At 42.4% G+C, this 24,719-nt stretch overlaps 1 long non-coding RNA gene across 1 annotated transcript; it reads left to right on the top strand.

Moving 5' to 3' along the window:
• The first annotated feature begins 11,592 nt into the window (after window positions 1-11,592).
• On the top strand, window positions 11,593-24,096 carry LOC147375774 (uncharacterized). Its single transcript, XR_015160467.1, has 2 exons — window positions 11,593-12,498; window positions 12,787-24,096. It is a non-coding gene; the product is annotated as an uncharacterized LOC147375774 (long non-coding RNA).
• The last annotated feature ends 623 nt before the right edge of the window (window positions 24,097-24,719 follow it).

Here is a 24,719-nt window from a genome sequence, read left to right as displayed (position 1 = left end):
GTTCTAATCCTGAACCTTGCACACACTAGTCCTGTGATCTTGGGCTAAAACTGAGCTTCTCTCTGCTTCATTATCCTCCTCTGAGGATTTCATTCAATCATTTAACAAATATTTATGGAACATCTACTTTGTGGCAGGCATTGTTCTAAGAACTGGGAAGATAACAGTGAATAAAATAAGGTCTCCACCTTTGTGGAGTTTAGATTCTCTTGAAAGGATATAAACACTAAAGCAAATGAGTAGAAGGTAAAATATGCTGGTGATAAAGGTTATGGAGCAAAATAAAGCAGGGGAAGGGAGTAATTGGGATGGGCAATTACAAATTTAAAATATGTGGGTCATGGAAGAGCTCACTGAAAAGGAGGCAGCTGAGGAAAGGCTTGAGGGAGGTGTGAGAATGAGCCACATGGATATCCAGTATCTGAGGAAGAGCATTTGGGTGGAGGCCTTGAAACAGAAGATTACCTGCTGCTGTTGAGGAATAGCAAGAAGTCCGGTCCCTGCCCCTCCACCTCCCCAAGCCCCCAGTGCTTTGTTAGAGCAGCTCAAATAGGCTACAGTTCTGGTGGGAGGATAAAGCAGTTCTGGTGGCAAAAGGAAGGGATTTTCCTCTCTTGCTTTGTATTTTTGTGAGCCTGGCATGCGACTGCAGAAACATGGTGTCAGTCAGGCTCAGATATTGCTTGTTCTTTTGCTTTATATAGCAAGCAGTTATGCAGTTGCTATTCCCGTACATGTTGAAAATAGGATCTCAAACTGTCTTTATGACTTAACCACTTGGAACAGCAAACTGCCCTGTAAGTCTCCTGCTTCACCTGTTCTCAGCTCCCACAGGTAGAAACACAGCCCAATCAGAACCACCAAGGAAGATCCAAACACAAAGCTTCCACTTGTGTGGGTGGTCATCCTAATAGCTATACCTTAAAATATTATCTTCTCTGATTTTATGTTAAAAATTTCTATGGTGGGGGAGTTCCCTAGTCGTTCAGTGGTTAGGACACCAAACTTCCACTGCAGGGGGCATGGGTTCCAGTCCTGGTTGGGGAACTAAGATCCTGCAAGCCATATGGCAGGACCCAAAAAAAAAAAAAAAAATCTGTAATGAAAAAGCATAAAATGCTGGGGGAGGAGGAGTGGCACAAAAACTTCATGGCAGGAGACCTAGGAAGATCTAGGAAATGGCATAGGAAATAAAAACAAGGAAAACTATCTTGAAAAACATAGGACTCTTAAGTCACAGAATAAATGGGACCTTAACATATTTCAGTTTATAAAAATGACTTCCTGTACTTTTGCTGACTTGCACTTATTTCTAACTTACCAAATTCCTCCCTGACTCCAAATGTTTGTATTTAATGAGAATGAATACTTATAAGAAATTCTGTTCTAAGCAATTAAATATATTAATTAATTTAATCCTTATAATAGTCCAATGCCCCTTGTCACAACCTACAACAGGTTTGACCTATGAAAACAAATAAAAATACCAGAATAAAATGCTGGTTACCAGAGGACTATTGGTAGGGGTATAAGACTGATAGTGTTTAAGGGTACCAACTTGTAATGAGTAATTATAAGTAATTAAGATCTAATGTTCAGTATAATATAGATGATAATACTAAAAGTATGTAATGTGATAAATATCACCTTAAATTTACACAATGTTACCTGTCAAATTTATCCAATAAAAAAGAAACATTGAAAAACCTTTAGTAGGTTTGAATCTCAGCTCTGTCACTTGCTAATTAGGAAACTGGGAGACTCAACTCTCTACTATGTAAAATATGAGTAATAATGACTCAGCTCACAAGAATGTTGTGAAAATGAACTTGATGTAGTGTGTGAAAATATGCACATAACAGTGCCTGACAAAGTGAGCTCTCCATTAACATTACTCCTATTACTGGTGACAAATGGTTTCTTTGTACACCTTGAGGTGAGAGGTTATAGATGTTCTACAGCAAAGAGGCCACAGAATTAAAATCTCTTCTTATAGCCTTTAATAGGCTATTATTAGACAGTAGTTTTTAGCTTAAAAAACCACAATTTCCCCTATCCATATATTAGAAAGTTTTGTAGTGTATGCTAACCTTCAGGGCATTGGAGACTCTTTCTAGAATATCCAAATCAAGAACATATTCCCATATCACTGACATTTTTTAAGTAATTTAAAAATAGTTATTATATGCACATGATGCAAAATTAAAAGAAAATACAAAAAGATATGCAGAGAAAAGGGTCTACAGTGTTACCTTTTTTGTGTATATATCCACCAGAGACATTGTGAATATCCAAGCCTACACACTCTCTCTTTCAAATATTCAATCAGCATATATATTTAATAAAGTCTATTGTTTTTACTGAGATACAGTATTGATTAATATTTCCCTGAGAATACTTTCTTCCAGGCTTACAATAGCTGCTGACTCTGTTGGTGATCATCTCACCAAAAGCCCTGGAGAGGTGTCAATAATCAGGTAAAAAAAGCAAGCAGGGATAATCCAAGAGCTCCAGGAAGGAGGGTGAAGCTGGTGAGTGACCCTGGCTGACGGATGTGGCTCTCAAAATTTTAAAAGTACTGTCTTATTGACTTTTCCCAACCAGGTAGTCTCTCCCATTTTGCATATGAGAAAATAGAGGTGTGGAAAGGTTAAGTGAGTTGACCAAGGTAACACAGAAAGTCTGGGAAGCAGGCTTCAAACTTAAGTTTGGCTGGTTTTAAAGCCCTAAGCCCAAGGACTTCCACCCTATGGGCAGGACAGATGGATCAGGTTCCCAGGAAAATAGGAGGAGCTGGATTGCCAGTTGTTTTAAATGTGGTGGGGGTGGGGACGGGGAGGAGGTGAGATATGAAAAACCCAACAATTAAACAGAAAAACAACACACGATAGGCTGAGGCCATAGTCAACAACCCTTTTCTGCCTCAGCATCTCTTCAGACATATGAATATTAAATGCTTACAGAGGTCAGCACTGACTCACACTGAGTGGAAATCAGTTATCATCACTTGAGCACATAATCAAGACTTTTGTAAATGAAAACTTCTGAAAAAAAAACTAGATGGTGGTGGTGTTGTCTTAGTCTGTTTGGACTGCTGTCACAAAATAGCACAGATTGGGTAGCTTAAACAACAGCCATGTCTTTCTCACAGTTTCAGAGGCTGGAAGTCCAAGGTCAACATTCAGTTCTTGGTGAGGGCCCTCTTCCTGGCTTGTAAACAGATGAATTAAGACGTGGAGGGGAGGATACAAAATCAATACACAGAAATCACTTGCATTCCTATATACCAACAATGAAAAATCACAAAGAGGAAATTAAGGAATCAATCCCATTCACTATTGCAACAAAAAAGAATAAAATATCTAGGAATAAATCTACCTAAGGAGACAATATCTAGGAATAAATCTACCTAAGGAGACAAAAGAATTGTATAGAGAAAATTATAAGAATCTGATAAAAGAAATCAAAGATGACATAAACAGATGGAGAGATATTCCATGCTTCTGGGTAGGAAGAATCAATATTGTGAAAACGATTATCCTACCAAATGTAATCTACAGATTCAGTGCAATCCCTATCAAATTACCAATGATACTTTTTACAGAACTAGACCAAAAAATTTCACAATTCATATGGAAACACAAAAGACCTTGAATAGCCAAAGCAGTCTTGAGAAAGAAGAATGGAGCTGGTCCTTCATTCTTCAGGAAGGACATTCTCCTAAAGGACATCCTTCAGGAAGTCAACCTTCCTGACTTCAGATTATACTACAAAGCTACAGTCATCAAGACAGTATGGTACTGGCACAAAAACAGAAATATAGACCAATGGAACAAGATAGAAAGCCCAGAAACCTTATTTTTTACAAAAGAGGCAAGAATATACAATGGAGCAAAGACAGCCTCTTCAATAAATGGTGCTGGGAAAACTGGACAGCTACATCAGTCTTTTGGACTCTGTGGGAGAGGGAGAGGGTGGGATGATTTGGGAGAATGGCACTGAAACATGTATAATAGCATATATGAAATCAGTCTCCAGTCCAGGTTTGATGCACGATACTGGATGCTTGGGGCTGGTGCAATGGGATGACCCAGAGGGATGGTATGGGGAGGGAGGAGGAAGGAGGGTTCAGGATGGGGAACACATGTAAACCTGTGGAGGATTCATTTTGATATATGGCAAAACCAATACAATATTGTAAAGTTAAAAAATAAAATATAATTAAAAAAAAAAGAATGAAATTAGAACACTTCCTAACACCATACACAAAGGTAAGCTCAAAATTTTCAAGACCTAAATGTAAGACCAGAAACTATAAAATTCTTAGAGAAAAACATAGGCAGAATTCTCGATGACTCAAAGCAAGATCCTCTATGACCCACCACCTAGAGTAATAGAAATAAAAACAAAAGTAAACAAATGGGACCTGATTAAACTTAAAAGCTTTCGCACAGCAAAGGAAACTATAAGCAAGATGAAAAGACAGCCCCAAATGAAACAACTGACAAATGATAAATTTCAAAATATACAAGCAGCTCATACAACTCAATACCAGAAAAATAACCCTATCAAAAAGTGGGAAAAAGACCTCAACAGACATTTCTTCAAAGAAGACATACAGATGGCTAACAAGCACATGAAAAGATGCTCAACATTGCTCACTCTTCAGTTCAGTTCAGTTCAGTCACTCAGTTGTGTCCGACTCTTTGTGACCCCATGAATCGCAGCATGCCAGGCCTCCATGTCCATCACCAACTCCCGGAGTTCACTCAGACTCACGTCCATTGAGTCAGTGATGCCATCCAGCCATCTCATCCTCTGTCATCCCCTTCTCCTCCTGCCCTTAATCCCTCCCAGCATCAGAGTCTTTTCCAATGAGTCAGCTCTTCGCATGAGGTGGCCAAAGGACTGGAGTTTCAGTTTTAGCATCGTTCCTTCCAAAGAAATCCCAGGGCTGATCTCCTTCAGAATGGACTGGTTGGATCTCCTTGCAGTCCAAGGGACTCTCAAGAGTCTTCTCCAACACCACAGTTCAAAAGCATCAATTCTTTGGCGCTCAGCCTTCTTCACAGTCCAACTCTCACATCCATATGTGACCACAGGAAAAACCATAGCCTTGACTAGACGGACCTTTGTTGGCAAAGTAATGTCTCTGCTTTTGAATATGCTATCTAGGTTGATCATAACTTTTCTTCCAAGGAGTAAGGGTCTTTTAATTTCATGGCTGCAATCACCATCTGCAGTGATTTTGGAACCCCCAAAAATAAAGTCTGACACTGTTTCCACTGTTTCCCCATCTATTTCCCATGAAGTGATGGGACCAGATGCCATGATCTTCGTTTTCTGAATGTTGAGCTTTAAGCCAACTTTTTCACTATCCACTTTCACTTTCATCAAGAGGCTTTTGAGTTCCTCTTCACTTTCTGCCATAAGGGTGGTGTCATCTGCATATCTGAGGTTATTGATATTTCTCCTGGCAATCTTGATTCCAGATTGTGCTTCTTCCAGCCCAGCGTTTCTCATGATGTACTCTGCATAGAAGTTAATAAGCAGGGTGACAATATACAGCCTTGATGTACTCCTTTTCCTATTTGGAACCAGTCTGTTGTTCCATGTCCAGTTCTAACTGTTGCTTTCTGACCTACATACAGGTTTCTCAAGAGGGAGGTCAGGTGGTCTGGTATTCCCATCTCTTTCAGAATTTTCCACAGTTTATTGTGATCCACGCAGTCAAAGGCTTTGGCATAGTCAACAAAGCAGAAATAGATGTTTTTCTGGAACTCTCTTGCTTTTTCCATGATCCAGCCGATGTTGGCAATTTGATCTCTGGTTCCTCTGCCTTTTCTAAAACCAGCTTGAACATCTGGAAGTTCACAGTTCACGTATTGCTGAAGCCTGGCTTGGAGAATTTTAAGCATTACTTTACTAGCATGTGAGATGAGTGCAACTGTGTGGTAGTTTGAGCATTCTTTGGCATTGCCTTTCTTTGGGATTGGAATGAAAACTGATCTTTTCCAGTCCTGTGGCCACTGCTGAGTTTTCCAAATTTGCTGGCATATTGAGTGCAGCACTTTCACAGCATCATCTTTAAGGATTTGAAAGAGCTCAACTGGAATTCCATCACCTCAACTAGCTTTGTTCGTAGTGATGCTTCTAAGACCCACTTGACTTCACATTCCAGGATGTCTGCCGGCTGCGACCAGTGCACTTAGCGCGGCGGAGAGGAGCTACCGCACGTCCGAGGTCAGGGGCAGAAGCCTGGAGGACCCCATGCCTGAGGGGCGGTGGCCAAGAGGAGTTACCCCACGTCCGAGGTCAGGGGCAGCGGCTGAGAGTGCCAGGCTGCGACAGCACAGGAATGGCCGAGAGGAGCAACCCCAGTCCGACGTCAGGGGTGGCGGCCAGGAGGAGCTACTCCACGTCCAAGGAGCGGTGGCTGTGCGGGTGCAGGAGGGCCTAGAGGAGCTATTCCACTTTCAAGGTCAGGAGGGGTGGCAGTGAGGAGATACCCCTCGTCCAAGGTAAGGAGCAGCGGCTGCTCACTGTTAGAGAAATGCAAATCAAAACTACAATGAGATATCACCTCACACCAGTCAGAATGGCCCTCATCAAAAAGTCTACAAACAACAAATGCTGGAGAGGGTGTGGAGAAAAGGGAATGCTCTTGCGCTATTGGTGGAAATGTAAATTAATACAGCCACTATGGAAGATGACATGGAGATTTTTTTTAAAAACTAGGTATAAAACCACCATATGACCCAGCAATCCCACTCCTAGGCATACACCCTTAGGAAAGTAAAATTGAAAGACACACGTACCCCAGTGTTCATTGCAGAAATGTTTACCATAGCTAGAACATGGAAGCAACCTAGATGTCCATTGACAGATGAATGGATAAAGAAGTTGTGGTACATATACACAATGGAATATTACTTAGCCATATAAAGGAACACATTTGTCAGTTCTAATGAGGTGGATGAACATAGAGCCTATTATACAGAGTGAAGTAAGTCAGAAAGAGAAAGATAAATATTGTATACTAATACATATATATGGAATCTAGAAAGATGGTACCAAAGAATTTATTTGCAGGGCAGCAATGGAGAAACCGGAGAAGGCAATGGCAACCCACTCCAGTACTCTTGCCTGGAAAATCCCATGGGTGGAGGAGCCTGGTGGGCTGCAGTCCATGGGATCGCTAAGAGTCGGACACGACTGAGCAACTTCACTTTCATGCATTGGAAAAGGAAATGGCAACCCACTCCAGTGTTCTTGTCTGGAGAATCCCAGGGATGGGGGAGCCTGGTGGGCTGCCGTCTATGGGGTCGCACAGAGTTGGACACGACTGAAGCAACTTAGTAGCAGCAGCAGCAGCAATGGAGAAACAGACTTATGGACATGGGGAGAGGGAAGGAGAGGGTGAGATGTATGGAGAGAGTAACATGGAAACTTACATTACCATATATAAAATAGATAGCCAATGGGAATTTGCTGTATGTCACTGGGAACTCAAACAGGGGCTCTGTATCAACCTAGAGGAGTGGGATGGGAGGGAGATGGGAAGGAGGTTCAAGAGGGAGGGGACATATGTATACCTGTGGCTGATTCATGTTGAGGTTTGACAGGAAACAACAAAATTCTGTAAAGCAATTACACATCAGTTAAAAAATTAATTTAAAAAAAAGAGATGGGGAGTGGGAGAGAAGAGAGTGCTCCAGGCTCTCTCTTCTTATAAGGACACTAATCCTATCCTATAGGCTTCACCCTCATGACCTCACCTAAATCTAATTATTACCCAAGGCCACACCTCCTCCTAACAGGATCACATTGGGAGTTAGGGTTTCAACATATGCATTTTTGGGGGACATTTACATTCAGCCCATAATATTAACAGTGACAAAATAATGCTAATGCTAAACGCTTAGAGTTTGACAGTTGGCAAATATATTTCACATAAACCAGCTCATTTGCACCTCACAAGTTAGTTTTAATACCAAACAGGGTGCTTCCGGGGGCTCCTGGACACAAAGCCTTTCTGTGTCCCCCATTTCTTTGATTATAGGAAATAACTTTTATTCAGCCCCCATGACCTTCCTGAGTCCCAGTGGGCAGATTCAAGCCATTATTAATTAGGGAAGGGAGGGTAGTCGAGACTAGGGATAAATAGTCAAGAGAAACAAGGTCCTGTTTCCCCATCAAAGGATACACACAACAATGTCTGAGCTGTTTTGCAGATACCGAAACCCCCTCCAGGTGGAAGAAGTTACAATTAACCGTGGTATGCTGCCCACAAGCATGTAGACCCCAGACCAATTGAAACCTGAAGGTTGATGATACGGACTCCTGCTTACCTCACCACCAACACATCAGAAGAGCGTCCACGAGCTGATCACAGGCCCTCTTTGAAGCATTACTATAAAACTTCTCACTGTCCTTTCCATGTGGGGGGACACATAGTTTTCTGAGGCAGGCACCTGCTGTATTCCCCTGTGCCTGGCAAAGTAATAAAACTATCCTTCTCTACTTCACTCTTGTCTCTGAGATTTGAATCGGCACCGGTGTGCAGAGAGGTTGAGCTTTTGGCATCAGTTTTTATATTCCTTTTATGGTGAGGAAGCTGAGCTGAGGATGCAGTAATTTCCCCAAGGCCACACAACTAGTAAGCGGCAGTGGCAGGGTGCAAATTCAGGTCTAATTCCAAATCCCGTGTTCTTTGAGCTGCTGAGAAATCAGCCCAGTCTGCCCCGAGGATTAACAACAGCAACAATGAAGTAGGAACAACAACTGATGTTTATTTAGTGCCCGACTAAGTGTCACTCCGGCTTCTCTGGTGGTTCTGATGGTAGAGTCTGCCTGCAATACAGGAGAACTGGTTTGATCCCTAGGTCGGGAAGATCTCCTGGAGAAGGGAATGGCTACCCACTCCAGTTTTCTTTCCTGGGATATCCCATGGACAGAGGAGCCTGGCGGGCTACAGTCCACAGGGTTGCAAAGAGTCAGACATGACTGAGCAACTAACACACACACACACACACACACACATGTCATTCTCTTTGACAACCTTATCTCCCAGGGCAGGTACAATTATTCTATTTTACATCCCTGAGAAAATCTAAAATTATAAGGATTGAGTCACTTTCCAGGAGCACACAGCTACTACATGGCAGAAAAAGTATTTGAACCAGGTCTGGTTGAACCTAAAGATTATGTTCTTATTAAATGCTCTGCACTAGTGGCCTTTGAAATGCTCTTTGAAAAACAGTATGTAAGAGGAAAATATTCTGTTAGACATATTTATGGAGATTTTAGTCAAAAATGGATTTCTTGCCCTTTAAAGGCATTAGAGTCCTACAATGTACTCTATTGAAAGTCCTATTTTTTAGGCACTGCAGATGGAGGACAGATGTTTCTTTATGCTCTGAAAGGTCCACTCTATGTCACTGACCATAATGAGATTGTATCTTGTTCTGAATGTTTCAGAAAAATGGCATCGGACAGATCACTCCAAATGAAAGCCAAGTCAAAGGAGGGACTGCATAGATTTGATGAAAACAACAACAGGATGTTAGTCAGTGGTTTGGGTGGAAACTTTTCACTGTGAAGTTCATCCTGAACCACACAGACATTTTCAGAGGCGCTCTACCCTAAGATTCAGCCTGAAGGCAGAGAAATGCGTTTGTGTCTGAAGGAGACTTATGGGAATGGGGTGGGGGGAGGTGCAACGCTGAACTTCCCTTCACTATGATACAGAATTACAGGTAGAATAAAGGCCCTAAGGCCATAGAGAGCAAGTGAAAGCTTTGCTGTGACTTGAGTATGACTATTTAGATAAACAGATGATCTCTGTGAATTCAACAGTCATGCTTTAGTGCCTGAGCATATTTTAACTGCCCATTTGGGAAGAATGACTAGACCTTTAAGATAATACTTAAGATCGTATTTCACAGTCTTTGTTGTGTTTTGGAGTCACGATTGCAACCTGTGAAAGTTTTTCAGGGCCAATACACAAGTACACTTATGTTTTGACCACACTGATCCCCAGATTAGGAAACCATTTGCATTGCAGAGAGAATCAGAGCCTGAAACTGCCTTTATAGTCACATACCTCAATGCTCCTTGTTTTACTGAAGAGGAAACTGAAATAGGCATAGTCAGGGTTAGTGACATGCTGGAGTCACTTAACAAGCTAGGAGAATATTCCCTGAAGACCTAAAGGATGTTAGTCCAAGATGGTGTTTGCAGATTTGGTTGAGTTTCTGCATAGTATCTAAGAATACAAACTTTGAAATCAGATCTGGATTCTAAGCCAGATTTGTTTACCAGCAGTATGAGTTTTTACAGAAACATTTAACCTTCTCAAGCTTCAGTTCTCTCATCTGTAGGATGAGCATAAGATTTTCATACCATAACCTCATCATTCCCATTATACCCTCAAAGTCTGCACCCAAAGTTCTACTTCCTTATGTTGTTCACGTGCCCACAAGCCTTTGAAGGCTTATCATATTCACAGTCTGTCCACAAAAAGTACCCACGAGCAGTTTCTGGCACGTGTACTTCTCCTTGGGCTTTCTGGCTGACCCCCTGGTCCTGCAATGAGGTTTGCCAATGCCTAAACTTCTGCTTTTCATTCATTCTGTACATACAATGTGCTAGGCACTCTACTAGTTGAAAGGGAAAGAAAGATTAACAAGATTTGATTTCTGTTGTCAGTTTAGTGAGGAGGGAATCTATAAATAACTTCACTGCATTTTTATAAAGTTTAAGAATAAAAGCACTGAACTGTAACTTGAGGGAAGGAAGGTGGTCAGAGACAAAATATTTTGTCTTAGTCTTGAAAAATAAATGCTGGTTTGAGAAGTTGATCGCTAGGTAGATAAAGAGGTAGGGAGATAGATTAGTTGGTCAGTTGTGTCCCACTGTTTGCGACCCCATGGACTGTAGCACTCCAGGCTTCCCTGTCCATCACCGACTCCCAGAGCTTGCTCAAACTCATGTCAATCGAGTCGGTGATGCCGTCAAACCATCTCATCCTCTGTCATCCCCTTCTCCTGCCTTCAATCTTTCCCAGCATCAGGGTCTTTTCCAATGAGTCAGTTCTTCACATCAGGTGGCCAAAGTACTAGAGTTTCAGCTTCAACATCAGTCCTTCCAATGAATATTCAGGACTGATTTCCTTTAGGATTGACTGGTTTGATCTCCTTGCAGTCCAAGAGACTCTCAAGAGTCTTCAACACCACAGTTCAAAAGCATCAATTCTTCGGTGCTCAGCTTTCTTTAAGGTCCAACTCTCACATCCATACGTGACAACTGGAAAAACCATAGCTTTGACTCTATGGACCTTTGTTGGCAAAGTATTGTCTCTGCTTTTTAATATGCTGTCTAGGTTTGTCATAGCTTTACTTCCAAGGAACAAGCGTCTTTTAATTTCATGGCTGCAGTCAATATCTGCAGTGATTTTGGAGCCCAGGAAAATAAAGTCTCTCACTGTTTCCGTTGTTTCCCCATCTATTTACGATGAAGTGATGGGACCGGATGCCATGATCTTAGTTTTCTGAATGTTGAGCTTTAAGCCAACTTTTTCACTCTCCTCTTTCACTTTCATCAAGAGGCTCTTTTGTTCCTCTTTGCTTTCTGCCATAAGGATTGTGTCATCTGCATATCTGAGGTTGTTGATATTTCTCCCAGCAATCTTGATTCCAGCTTGTGCTTTATCCAGCCTGGCATTTTGCATGGTGTATTCTGCGTATAAGTTAAATAAGCAGGGTGACGATGTACAGCCTTGATGTACTCCTTTCCTGATTTCGAACCAGTACATTGTTCCATGTCCAGTTCTACCTGTTGCTTCTTGACCTGCATACAGATTTCTCAAGGGGCAGGTAAGGTGGTCTGATATTCCCATCTATTTAAATAGTAGATAGATGATAGATAATCTTCCAAATTTATATTGAAGGAAGGGGCCTCTGAGTGAGAGAACAGGGTGGGCAAAGGCATGGAGGTTTGGGAAGGCCTGGCCCATGGACTGCCATCCCGTTCCCTGCCATTCCTGTGGTGGGCCTATAGGAATGCATGTGGGAATTCCAGCACTGCCCTGAGGGTTTGGGTGCTGGCCAGAAGCAAATCACTGGGGTCAGGTCACAGTGCTGCTTTGTTAAATCTCACAGTGTACTAGAGGGCAAGAATATGAACATTTCCAGTGAGTCACATGTAAATATGTCTCATTCTCAAGGTACTGAGGTGGGAGGTTGGAGGAGGCGGCTCCTGTCATTCTGGGTGACAGAGTGAAAAGTCAACATGGTTATATTTCTGCTGCTAATGTCATTCCAGACATGTGGAGTCGAATTTCATTTTCTCAACCCTCTTCTCTCTATAGCTACAAGAGACAAGACTTCTTCCTTTAATCACACAATCTGACTGAGGAAGAACAGACAAGTGTGACTGTGGTACATGGTTTCACAGAAGGCTCTGCCTGCCCTGTTCTCAGCAATGCCCTGCGTGGTGGTGGGTACATGCTTGGTACCAACAGGGAACCCTTCTTGCCTTCCTTTGCATCGTAATATGGTTACCTGATTGATTCCTGATATCAGGTAACCGATACCTTCCTGGTTACCTGATTGCTCCCAGGGAGATGTGGGTGCTGTCCAGGGCACGGCTGGTTTTCTCAACCATCTCTTGGCTGTCTGTCCTCTTCATATGAGCAGAGAGAAAAGAGGGAGGAAAGAAAGGGGCCATGTGCTCCTAATGGATCAGGTTCTCCGTTTTCTGGTCTGACGTACTTTTCTCTTTCAGAGGAGAACATCCCCTCCACGTGCAGGCCAGTCCAATCGGCAGACATTCACAGAGAATCTCAAAGTCCTGTGCTGACGCTTCAGGCAGCCATGGGTGCTGTCCACACCAGATTTACAGTCTAGTCAGGAACACAGACGTTAAACAAGTAGTAGTTACCAAGGGGATGGCTACCTCAAAGTAGAGTGCCAGTCGCCATGAGAACGCACAACAGGGGAGCCTGAAGGTGGACTTGGTCAGGCAGCTGCTATGCTGGGGAAGTGACCACTAAACCCAAGAAATGGAAGAACTCAAGTTAGTTAGACAAATGGAACATGAAGGAGAAAAACATGTGTAAAGATAAAGATGAGAAAGAATACATTTTAAAAGATTTTCTACCATCTGTCTTTGGCAGGAAAACTCATGACCACTAACATGTAGTGAACACTTACCGGGGTTGAACTTGATGCTAAGCATTGTACTTAATCTCCTGGAATCCTCCTGAGACCAAGGGAGGTCTATTTTCATGAGGCTGCTTGTCTTGTCATTGATCCCACTGTATCCTCAATACCTAAGGTAGCCCCTGTGTGGGAGCAGGTGCTAAATATTTGTAGCATAGAGTCTACACTTTACAGATGAGGAAACTGAGGCTTAGAGAGGTAAGGTTACCCAGATCTCACTGGTAGAGGTAAGACTCCAACCCAGGGTGCAGCCGGCTGACAGCCCAGCTCTAAGACAAGGGGCTTGCTTTCTCCTCTTCTAAACACAGCAGAGTTCACACCTAGGCCTGGAGCAGTCTTCAGCTGTACCAGGGCACAGACTAGGTGCACAACACACAGCTCCAGGGCGGCCAATCATGGGTCAGAATAGCCAGACGAGTCTGCCCTTGGCGTTGGCACCCTGCCGGGGCTGTACCCTTAAAACAGGGAGGAGCTGACACCTCTCAGCGCACCCAAGCCTGGAAGCGTGTCTCTGCAGCTGGAGCCTGTTAGCTGATGGAACACTTAGGCCCAGAGCCCCATGAAACAGAAACCAAAGAACTGAAAACTTGGAGGCAGCAGTTGGTCTCAGGTTAGACTGTGGGCTGGACATCAGTGGTGATGGATCAGCCTTGGATTTCATGCTTTGGTGTTAAAAGCCCAAGAGGGTCAAGTACCTCCCAGGTCACCTTTTTACCCGTGCCACTTACAGGGAACTGTAACCTGAAATGACATAGGACCTCCTGGGAATGCACCTATCTGCCCTGCCCTCCATGGCTCCTTTTCACCGCACATCTGGTTCTCTTGATGGGAGGCTTGGCAGAACAACCCTTTAAAACCATCCCAGCCTCCCTCACCTGCTGTTATGCAGTAGGTTCTTAAGTGAATAAGAGTTGTTCACATGCCATAAAAATGAGTCATTTATAAAGCTAAAAATTAAATGTATGACATGCTCGAGCTCTTAGGAAAATTACTCAATAATAACCCTGATCAACACTTCCCACTTACTGAGCATCTTATGTAGATCAGAATACTGGAATTGGAAGGCACCCTAGGGAACACCTAAGCTCACCCTCTCATTAGGCTCTGTTAGATGGGGACCCTAGCACACAGGCACCCACAGATCACACTGGAAATGGCAGTTGCAAGGGCCAATGCCAAATCCTAAAAGTCAGAAGGATCCCACATTCTCTCTCACTACAAGATGGCCCCTGGCATCCTCAGCCTGTCCAAACTCCTGAGCCACAGCTCATGCCGAGAAGGGGATTCCCTATAGCCACTCTGGCCAGGGGCTCACTTGGGGCCCCTGCTGATTATCTGAGGCAGCACCTGAGCCATTTGGCTCATTTTCAATCTTGGGAAAAAAAAATCTCGGTGGGTGCTTTTTCTAAGCTGGGGGAATTAGACTCATCATCATAAAGAAAAAGGGAGGCAGGTCAATTTCTTTCATCTTCTAGAAGACTAAAAAAGCAGCTAATGTGATGTTGCAAAGTCACTTGGTAAGCCGTCTTCTGTTCCTGAGCTGAGCTCAGTGGCTGGGGTGCAAGCTCATCTGGGAGCTGCAGTTCCACTGTGTGAAGGGCCTTGGAGGTGGTTGATCGGGCAGCTCACAGTGGGTCTAATGTGCCCTTGTCTTGAAGGGCAGGCGTTCTGAAGAAACCAAGGGGAAATGCCAAGTGAACCAAGGCTTCAAGGAGTGGGTTCTTGGAGCCTGAGGTGAGGCTTTCTCCATGTTTAGGGGTATGTTCAGCAAATATGCAGAGCCAGGGAGGGACACATCACCAGCTTGGGGTGAGGAACACACCTCCTTATCCAGAGCACAGCAGGAATTCAATAAGGACAGCATCACCTACCCCTCCTCCGCACTCTCCAAAAGTCCACATCAGCAGAACGAATTTAGAATCAATTTAGCCTGAACTGTGATTGATAGTCATTTTGCAAGTCTAAAATGTCTGCCAGCATCTCTGTATAATAAACCAAGATTCTCAGGGAGTTAAACTGTAACAGCAATTCTGTATTAAACCCAAACTGACTGGGAGCCCCATGTGCACCTTGAAGCAAGGACCAAAATATTGACAACTCTTTTTCTAACAGGATAAGGTTTTCATCCGTCTTCTCCCACAGGGTCTGAAACTCAGAATGGCACTCTGTTTCTCTGATGAGAGCACATGTGCTCATAATTTAGGTTAGGACATTGAAAGAAAAACTCTGCAGTTTCAAAAATAACCACAAGTTTAAAATTACATTAGTCGTTTGGATGAAATTGTTTTATTTATACTAAAGGGTGTTTGAAGCGATATGTTTGTGTATATGGATATATCTGTGTGCATATCAATCCTTTCCCAGCATGTCTGCACAGTCTAAAGGACAGAATACTGGATCAGATGCCGAAATCCTAGGCTGTTCTCACACCACCATCACTTGCTTGTCACTTGATCCTGGCAGTGTGCACTATACAAAAAGCAGTGCTTTGATGCTAGTCTCCAGTTCAAAACCTGGGTCTGCCACATACTAGCTATATAATCTAACATGTCACCTCATGTCATTTAACCATCCTGGATTGACTTCTCTTTTCTATAAATGGAGACCATGCCTATCTTAACACATTTTAAACACATTTATAAAGTCTATGGTCATTGAACTCCAAAGTTCTCAATAATGATTAATTATTGATGGCTGCTTTCAGAGCCTAGCTGATAAGTGAAGTGGGGATAGGAGCCTCAAGTGCTTTGGGCCCAGCACTGCACTTTGCACAGAAAGTGTTATTATCAGGATACAGGACATAGCTAAAATGAACGCAGCTTGTTAGAGAAGGCACAGGGCTTGCAGTTAGGGAGGAAGTTTGGGTGCTAGTCTTGGCTCTTCCACTGGGCTTTGGTTTTAGACTAGCAGAGCTTCCCAAGTGGCACTAGCGGCAAAGAACTTGCCTGCTAATGCAGGAGGTGGGTTTGATCCCTGGGACGGGAAGATCCCCTGGAGGAGGAAATGGCAACCCATTCCAGTATTCTTGCCTGGAGAATCCCATGGATAGAGGAGCCTGGCGGCTACAGTCCTTAGGATTGCAAAGAGTTGGACACGACTGAAGCGACCTAAGCACAGCACACTCCAACCTTTTTGGCACCAGGGACTGGTTTCATGGAAGACGATTTTCCCATGAATCAGAAGGATGCAAGCAATGGGAAGTGAAGCTTCACTCACTTGCCCACCACTCACATCCTGCTGGGTGGCCTGGTTCCTAATGTGCCACAGATGGGTACTGCTTCATGGCCTGGGGGTTGGAGACCCCTATTATAGACTCCTGTGCTCCTGAGAAGAGCACAAACAGGGGGATGTGCAGATTTCGGTGCCACCTCTCTCAGGCAGTGGGCTTGTGAGCTTAGACAAGTCACCTAGGTTTTCCTTGTCTAAAAAGTCTCCATGGTTTCTTCTGTTGGAAAGTTCTGTGATCCTAGGAGAGGATGGGGGAAATAGTATGGACAGGAAGTGACTCATTGGCTCAGGAGAAGACAAACTAAGATAGATATGGAACAGAAGGAAGCAACAGGCTTAAAGCTACCAAGAGGAGACCAGTGAACTCTGAAAAGCAGAGCATGATCTGTGAGTCTTCAAATACTCAGGTGGGTGAGAGGGTGAAGTGCTCATCCTGGGTGCTGTTTACCTAAATCTCTGTAGAAAGAGCTTTGCAGACCTGTAAGTTACATTGGATTCCTCTTCTGAACAGTCACAAGGTGTTGGGGAAATTCTCATTTTTAAGTTTGTTTTCTTATCTGTGAATTGGGAATAACACACCAAATAAGGTTGCTCGATGGACTGAGACAGCACACAGGAAGAACCCACTAGAGTACTCAGCTGGTTGCAGGAGGTACGTGCTCAGTCACGTCCAACTCTTTGTGACCCATGGACTGTAGCCTGCCAGGCTCCTCCTGTCCATGGAATTTTCCAGGCAATAATACTGGAGCAGGTTGCCATTTCCTTCTCCAGGGGATCTTCCTGACCCAGGGATCGAATCTATGTCTCCTGCATTGGCAGGTGAATTCTTTACCACTGCAGAAGGTAAATGATGTTATTGGTGTATCCCAATACGATGCTTCCCCCAAGGTGGCAGACTCCAAGCTGTAGGAGCAGGGATGAAATGATTAGATTTTTATCTTTCCTCAGTTTGAAGCCATTAATGAGGTCTGTAATATATTGTTCTGCCCAGGAATCACCGGGCCAGCAAATTTCCCTCAGGCCTCAGAATGCAGATTGAATCAATGTTTTTTCACTTGGCTCCTTCTTCTTCTGGATTTCCTTTTTCACAGAGCAGTTACCCAAGACTGGTTCAGTCTATTATGAAAAGGGTGACAGAACCGCTCTTTTCTCAAACCCAAAATGACCTGTGGAGTTTTTTTAGGATGTGGCATAGAAGCACGTTTGGAGAAGGAAATGGCAACCCACTCCAGTGTTCTTGCCTGGAGAATCCCAGGGACGGGGGAGCCTGGTGGGCTGCTGTCTATGGGGTCGCAGACTGAAGTGACTTAGCATAGCATAGAAGCACGTTAAGACACAGGCACATGAGACAAGGAAACCCAGTTTAGGGAAAGACTAGAGGGAAACTCCCTTCAGACAGGTGGCATTTGGTCCCCCCGATGTTCTAACATTTGCCTCGGTACTAACTTACAAAGAACACCAAATATTATTGGAATAATTGATAATAGGTAAGGACCAATTAACTTGAGTTTTCATATGCAATTCATTAGGTTACCAGCCTAAGGACTGCAAATTGGTCCTACTTCCATCCAGCACAGCGAATAAGTCTATCATTTGGAATCTGAAATTGTGACAGGAAACCACTTTGTAGGAAGGGAGAATCCTGATAACTGAAAGACACTTTTTTTCAAATGCATCCTATTTTATTCAGCATGTTATATTCAATGGTCCAAATCTATTACTCCTCTTCTGGTAAACCTACAACCTGAGGAACCTGGGAAACCATCCTGTCCTTTAGTATAATCCCATTTGCCTCCAGTTCCTAGGCTTGCAAGCACGTCGAGCCAGCTGACAGTCATACTCCTCTGGACACTGTGATTTCAAAGACATTTATTTTGACGACTACAAAGTAAAACATCTCCCTTGATATGATGGGTATTTATTTAATACTCTCAAAGTTGGGATTTAGTAAAGGGTGATTTATATAAGCTTGGAATATGTGGTTAGGACAATGCTAAACGGCCCAGAGACAGAGATACTGAAGGGTATAGCACCTGAAATCTGGGAAGGAAAAGAGTTGGGTCAAAAGAGAAGGATGCTCTGGGGAGAAAAAAGAGAGGGGAGACCCGGCAGCTGATGGGCCTGCTCATGAGGCCTGGGAGAGGAGACTGTCTGTTGGGGTGTTTGATAGAAATACTATGAGGACTTATTTACACTATCTCCCCAATCCCCACCTCTCTCTGCTCAGTCATCTTTAAGCTCTACCTCACTTTTCTGTGAGTATTGCTTTTGGAGAAGGAAATAATTAGCCTATTTAAGCTTCATGATTTTTACTAGTAGAAAACCAGCTCCCCCATCTTTACCAAATACCTAATAAATGAACATTCAAAGCACGTTTCAAGGTTGCTGAATTGTTTCCTGCCCAGGCACCCAACATGTCCTGTCTGATCCTGGTGCTGGGCATTGCATAGGGCTTTCTACGTGCATCTCATTTGAGATGGAGTCTCTGAGATTAAGTGAGGGCCACCGAATTCTAAAGATCTTCCCTCGGGAGGCAGGCAAGGAGAAACTGAATAAAAGGGGGAGAAATAGGAACTAGGCAAGCTTCTGTTTGATTTATTCTCTTCTCAGCGGCAGAGGGAGGCAGAGAGTAAAAAAAATGATGTGCCTGAAGCCCTACACAAACCAACAACAGGCCTGTGTAAAAAGGCACACAAAACGTAAGGTATTTGCTATATAAGAAGTAATCTGAAAAGCTCAGTGGCACACAGGCTGTTCTATGGAAGTACTGTATTTAGGAGGCAGGACTTAGAACTCTCATATGGAGCCTAATGAGACAACACAGGGTGAAGAGAAACTTATATTTTCCAAAGAGACTACACATGTTGAAAGATGACTTTTTTCTGATCCTTCCTTGGCATATAGATATTTTTCTGTAAATATGGGGCTGAGTTCAAGCTCTGGCTTTGTGCCTTTGGATAAACTGCTTTTCTCTGGATCTCAGAGATGAGGGGGACACAGAAAACAAGCTAGGAACCTGAATTTCAGAGAATCCAAACAAGGGGCAGAAACCCAACCATGAGCTGCAGCTCCAGAGCATCAGGCTGTGGCCTCAACAGCATGGCCACAGCCTCTGCCTGCACATCCAGGCTCCCTTCACAGCATGTTTGAAAAGTGATTTGCAAAGTGGAAAGGAGTGAAGAACGCGGAGTCACCCTTGTTGCCACGATTGTGGGGGTCGGTGACTGCCTTCTGGGCTTTTAGGACAGGACTCAGCCAAAGCACCTCGCAGTGATGCCTTAGGTCAGGCACTGGTTTCATCTCCTCCACATATTCCCATTCCCAAGGCATTTAGAGGTGAGAGAAAGCCTTGCTTAAAGTACATTTCCAGGGAAAAATAGTGCCATCTAGTTTCCTTCATAACCTGCTTCAGTCTATATCAGGTTCTGCCCTCCAGCAGAGAAAAGTTCTTGGTATCTGCTTCCTAATGTGCTCCTTAAACTCTGTGTGTGATTGAGAGAGGGGAAAGTCTTCTATCCCAAAGTTCAAACTATTATGTACCTGGTTTACCAGATAATTCCATCTCTTCTCCCTACCTAAACTTCAACATCTCCTGTCTTAGTTTTTTACTTTTTATTTCATCTGGTCCACTAGTCAATGTTAGTGCTAAACCAACAGCAAACGGAGAAACAGGAGCCAAGAAGAAAGGGAGAGAGATGGATTGGTTTGTGAACGAGTCCCAAGGGACAAACACTGCTGGACAGATGAATCAGGAGAGTGACAGACTGCATACCCTCCCACAGTGCATTCTAGGATCAGTCCAACAGTTTTCAGAGCCTTGTGGCCATTGTAGCATAGTTTAAAAACTCATATTACTGTTATGATAGTCATACCACCATTCCTTGGTGGCTCGGTGGTAAAGAATCTGCCTGCCAATGCGGAAGCCACAGGAGACGTGGGTTCCATCCCTGGGTCAGAAAGATCCTCTGCAGGAGGAAATGGCAACCCACTCTAGTATTCTTGCCTCGGAAATCCCTTGGACAGAGGAGCTTGGTGGGCTATACAGTCCATGGGGTCGCAAAGAGTCAGACACAACTTAGCAACTGGAAGACAGCTACATAAATCTGAAATTTTTCATTTGGTGAACAACATAACAACACAACTGCACAGGGAACCCTGGGAAGAGGAGGGACTCACTTCTGGAACTTGGGCACTGATAAATGTATACAGGTAAAATTAGTCCAGTCAACTTCTTCCAACACTGAATCTGTTTTTATTTGCTATTTATTATAAAAATTGAATCTGTATGTTACATAAAAGTTATTTTAAAAACAATAAAGTTCACTCAAAAGTACTAAATCTCAGGCAGAGGGATTTCACACCAAAATCCAGATTTACACGGTAAACCTGAGGGCCAAAAGCATTCAGCTCACAACAAAATCTTACATTTTCTAATAATTCATTACCAGAAGCAAAAACCAATTATGTACATGCTTCAAAATATATGACAAAAACAAAATAACAAATGCGAGCATTCCCTGTGAAGCTAACTACACAAAATGTTTCTTCTCAGAATTGGCCCTTTATTTTGTTGAGAGTGAAACATTTGAAGAGCTTGAAAAATATTTAAGCATGAATATTTAGGTTTATACACAATACATATATGTACAAACACACCCATTCTGATTCTATGCCCCTTTGAATTTTTTAAATTGCACCATCTCTGTTAAGAGATAACATGTAACATGCAGGAGGCATTCCTAATTGTTTTTCTCAGCCGTAGTGTATTATACAAGTCAAATGCAAAATTTAAATATGAATTCAGTTCAATCGGAAGCCATCTCAACTCAGTACTTTGGCTCTTATATTCTATGCTAATACTTTAGGTTTTGATGGAATTGTTCATGTATTTAAAAAGGTGAAGAAAATGTAGTTCATTACCAGAAGGTACTTAGTAGATAGATCTCAGTGGACGTAGAAGTGATGGACCAGAGGCAGGAAGAAACCAGTTAAACTGGTTTCTTTTCACTGCTTCAGCTTTCAGATACAGCTGAAGAAATTATCATATCCAGGGCATTTTGCAACAGTTATTAGTTTAGGCCATTTCATGTATATAATGTCTTCATAATTCAAACCAGGGTACAAAATAACTCCTCCCCAGACCAGACTTCCTCGTTTCTACAAAGAAATAAACACAGATTCTGATGCAATATACAGTTCCTGAAAACAAAGTGGATTTACAGTTATATTCTCATTCTCTCTGTTATATTGGTATGGATGAAGAATCACTGGATCAGCTCTGAACACTGCAAGGATGGGTTGAGTAGAACAATTCAATTAGGCGTAATTATAGGCTTTGGCTTCCCCCCAAATAAATACATGCTCCAGTAGTATTTCAAGTTCTCTAGCACAAATATATTCTGTTACTATATCAATTTAAGGAGGTGGGTGAGCAGAGAGGGAAAACAAAATAGCTTATGTGGATGGGACGTTATAAGAAAGTGAAGATGGAAAGAGTATTTGATTGAAAATACAAGGAAATAAAACTAAACCCACAGAATAATTGTTTGATTATTTTAATGGTTTTGAACCCATCAATATTAGGCAATATTTTAATTCAACATACAAAATTTAAATCATGAGACACCTGAAGAACAGAAACAAATATTTCCACTATTAAACAATAATTTTATACAGATAACAGCTCCCCACAGCACGTACACTGGCGCTATGCCACAACGATGAGATCTTGGCATCTCTATTTACCCTGTTTAACACAAACATTTGCTAAGTGACAGTGAAACATGGTGGTATCAGGAGAAAATGAAGACGAAGGATGAAGAATGAAAACACCTCATCTGTGTGCCACAGAGATGGACCTTAATGTACATTAGGGTCAAAACCACTTAGGTTGCTGACCAAGTCTGAGCATTTGGTTTTCTTTTAAAGTATTCTTGGGCTTCCCTGGTGGCTCTGCTGGTAAAGAATCTGCCTGCAATTGGGAGATCTGGGTTTGATCCCTGGGTTGGGAAGATCCCTTAGAGAAGGGAATGGCTACCTGCTTCAGTTTTCTGGCCTGGAGAATTCCATGGACTGTATAGTCCATGGGGGTGCAAAGAGTCAGATACGACTGAGTGACTTTCATTTTCATTTCTTTTTACTTTAATATTATAGCTAAGAGAATAGAGCACTCCATGATTACAAGTAAGGAATAAAAAAGAATTAATATTTTAGCATTAACCTACAACCACTTGCAACTTTGGAAAAATATAACATATATTCAAAACGAATAAATTTTGTACACGTAGGGATGTGCATGCAGGCTCATCATTGTGTATCTGTGTGTGTGTATGTAAATAAATGCATCTAGTCTGGCATAAGCCGTCAACTTTGTTCTGAATAACATCCATATTTATTTTTTGGAAAGTGCAGTACACATTCTTGGAAAGCAAGTGTCAACTGGTCTCAAAATTATAATTGAATAAACTTCATTTGCTTCTTTGAAAACTCTCTTTCAAAATGAAATTCTGCTCCAATATTGCATTAAAGTTGGCAAATACCACAGTTTTACATGTTAAGTGGTGGTCTCAGAGTTCATGGCATCTGTGTTACATTATTCCCAAAGCTACCTAAACACTGGTGTGTAGGACTGAAATAAAAATGTATAATATTATATATGAAACGAGTCGCCAGTCCAGGTTCGATGCATGATACTGGATGTTTGGGGCTGGTGCACTGGGATGACCCAGAGGGATGGTACGGGGAGGGAGGAGGGAGGAGGGTTCAGGATGGGGAACACGTGTATACCTGTGGTGGATTCATGTTGATATATGGCAAAACCAATACAATAAAGTTAAAAAAAAAATGTTAACTTGAAAGGAGTTTGCACTAGTAACCAAATTCTTGTGTTTGGAAAGCAGCTTACAAAACTCATTATGATAGTAACTTGCTTCCAGAAATGTAGACAGGTGATAAGGAAGATTTAGTTAGTGCCTTTTGCAGGTGAACAGAACTTGGTGACTAGCCAGGAGGGGCTGTAGACTGTCAGGGGAATGGTGTGTACGTGCTCAGCCGCTCAGTCATGTCCGACTTTTTGCGACCCTATGGACTGTAGCCTGCTAGGCTCCTCTGTCCATGGGATTCTCCAGGCAAGAATACTGGAGTGGGTTGCCATCTCCTCTAGGGCATCTTCCCAACCCAGGGATCGAACCCACGGCTCCTGCATTGACAGGCGATTCTTTACCACTGTGCCACCTGGGAAACCCCAGGGAAATGGTAGTAAATCTGAAATTTGTTTTGAAAACTTTTCCTTATCAAAAGGGATAGGATTTTTCATACACATTATGAGTAATTATATGACCCAAAATGAACATATTTCCATGTATCATATTCATGTTCCAAACACTGGAATTGGTACACATGACAATTCTACTGTGCAACACAGATGGGAAACATTAAAATGACAATGATCTCACATTAAAAAGATTGAAAATAACAAAAAACCTAGACAGAGTCAGAATCTGTTTTCTGAAGTCTAGAAGAAAGTTTCATCAGTTATGCTTGGGTCCCTGAGAGCTTGAATGTTCTGACTAAAGGCAAGTTTTGGTAAAAATTGCATTTTTACATTGTTCTTCCTCATTTAGAATAAACAGCAGTGTTTTAGGCAGCTTTTGGTGTTTTATGTTTTTTATAGCTATTACTCAAATTTTATTTGATGTGAACAGTTGTTTTCTCTGAATGTAAGATCAAAGGTGTGTGGCAGGTGAGGGAAGCTACATTTGGCCATAATTTAAAAACTCATTTTCATCCTTCTGGAAGGGACAAAGCAAGGGGAAAAACATACCATACATCACAATTCCATGTTTACAGTACTCTTTACCCATAGTGTTTTCCAGTTTTGTCGAGGTGCAGTTAATAGATTATTTCATAGTTTGAAATGGCATCACAATGCCTAGACACAGAGAAAAACACATCAAAAATGTATATTTCCCCAAAATGAGTCAGTCAGCTTTATTCATTTTACAATATGCATGATAATAAAAAGCCAAACACAAAACTCTTTATTGAAAAAAAAGAGCAAAATGTATTCCAGAGAAGTTAGACAAAGACATGAGATGAATTTCAGTTAATTAGATCTATTTCTTTGTGAGCTTTGAGAACCCATATTAAGCAATGAATAGAGGCAGAGTGTTTCACATTATAATCCTATCTAGAGATCATGCAGATGGAGAAGAAAGTATTTTGTTTAACTTTTACTTAATTTCTACAGAGTGTTTAAAAATCAGTTTT

This window comes from Bos grunniens, chromosome 3 (genome assembly GCF_055505025.1).
Source record: "Bos grunniens cultivar Pamir isolate PY7600 chromosome 3, Bosgru_T2T1.0, whole genome shotgun sequence".
NCBI lineage: Eukaryota > Metazoa > Chordata > Mammalia > Artiodactyla > Bovidae > Bos > Bos grunniens.
Note: the sequence above shows the minus strand (reverse complement) of the source record. Positions and strands in the feature narration are given on the sequence as shown.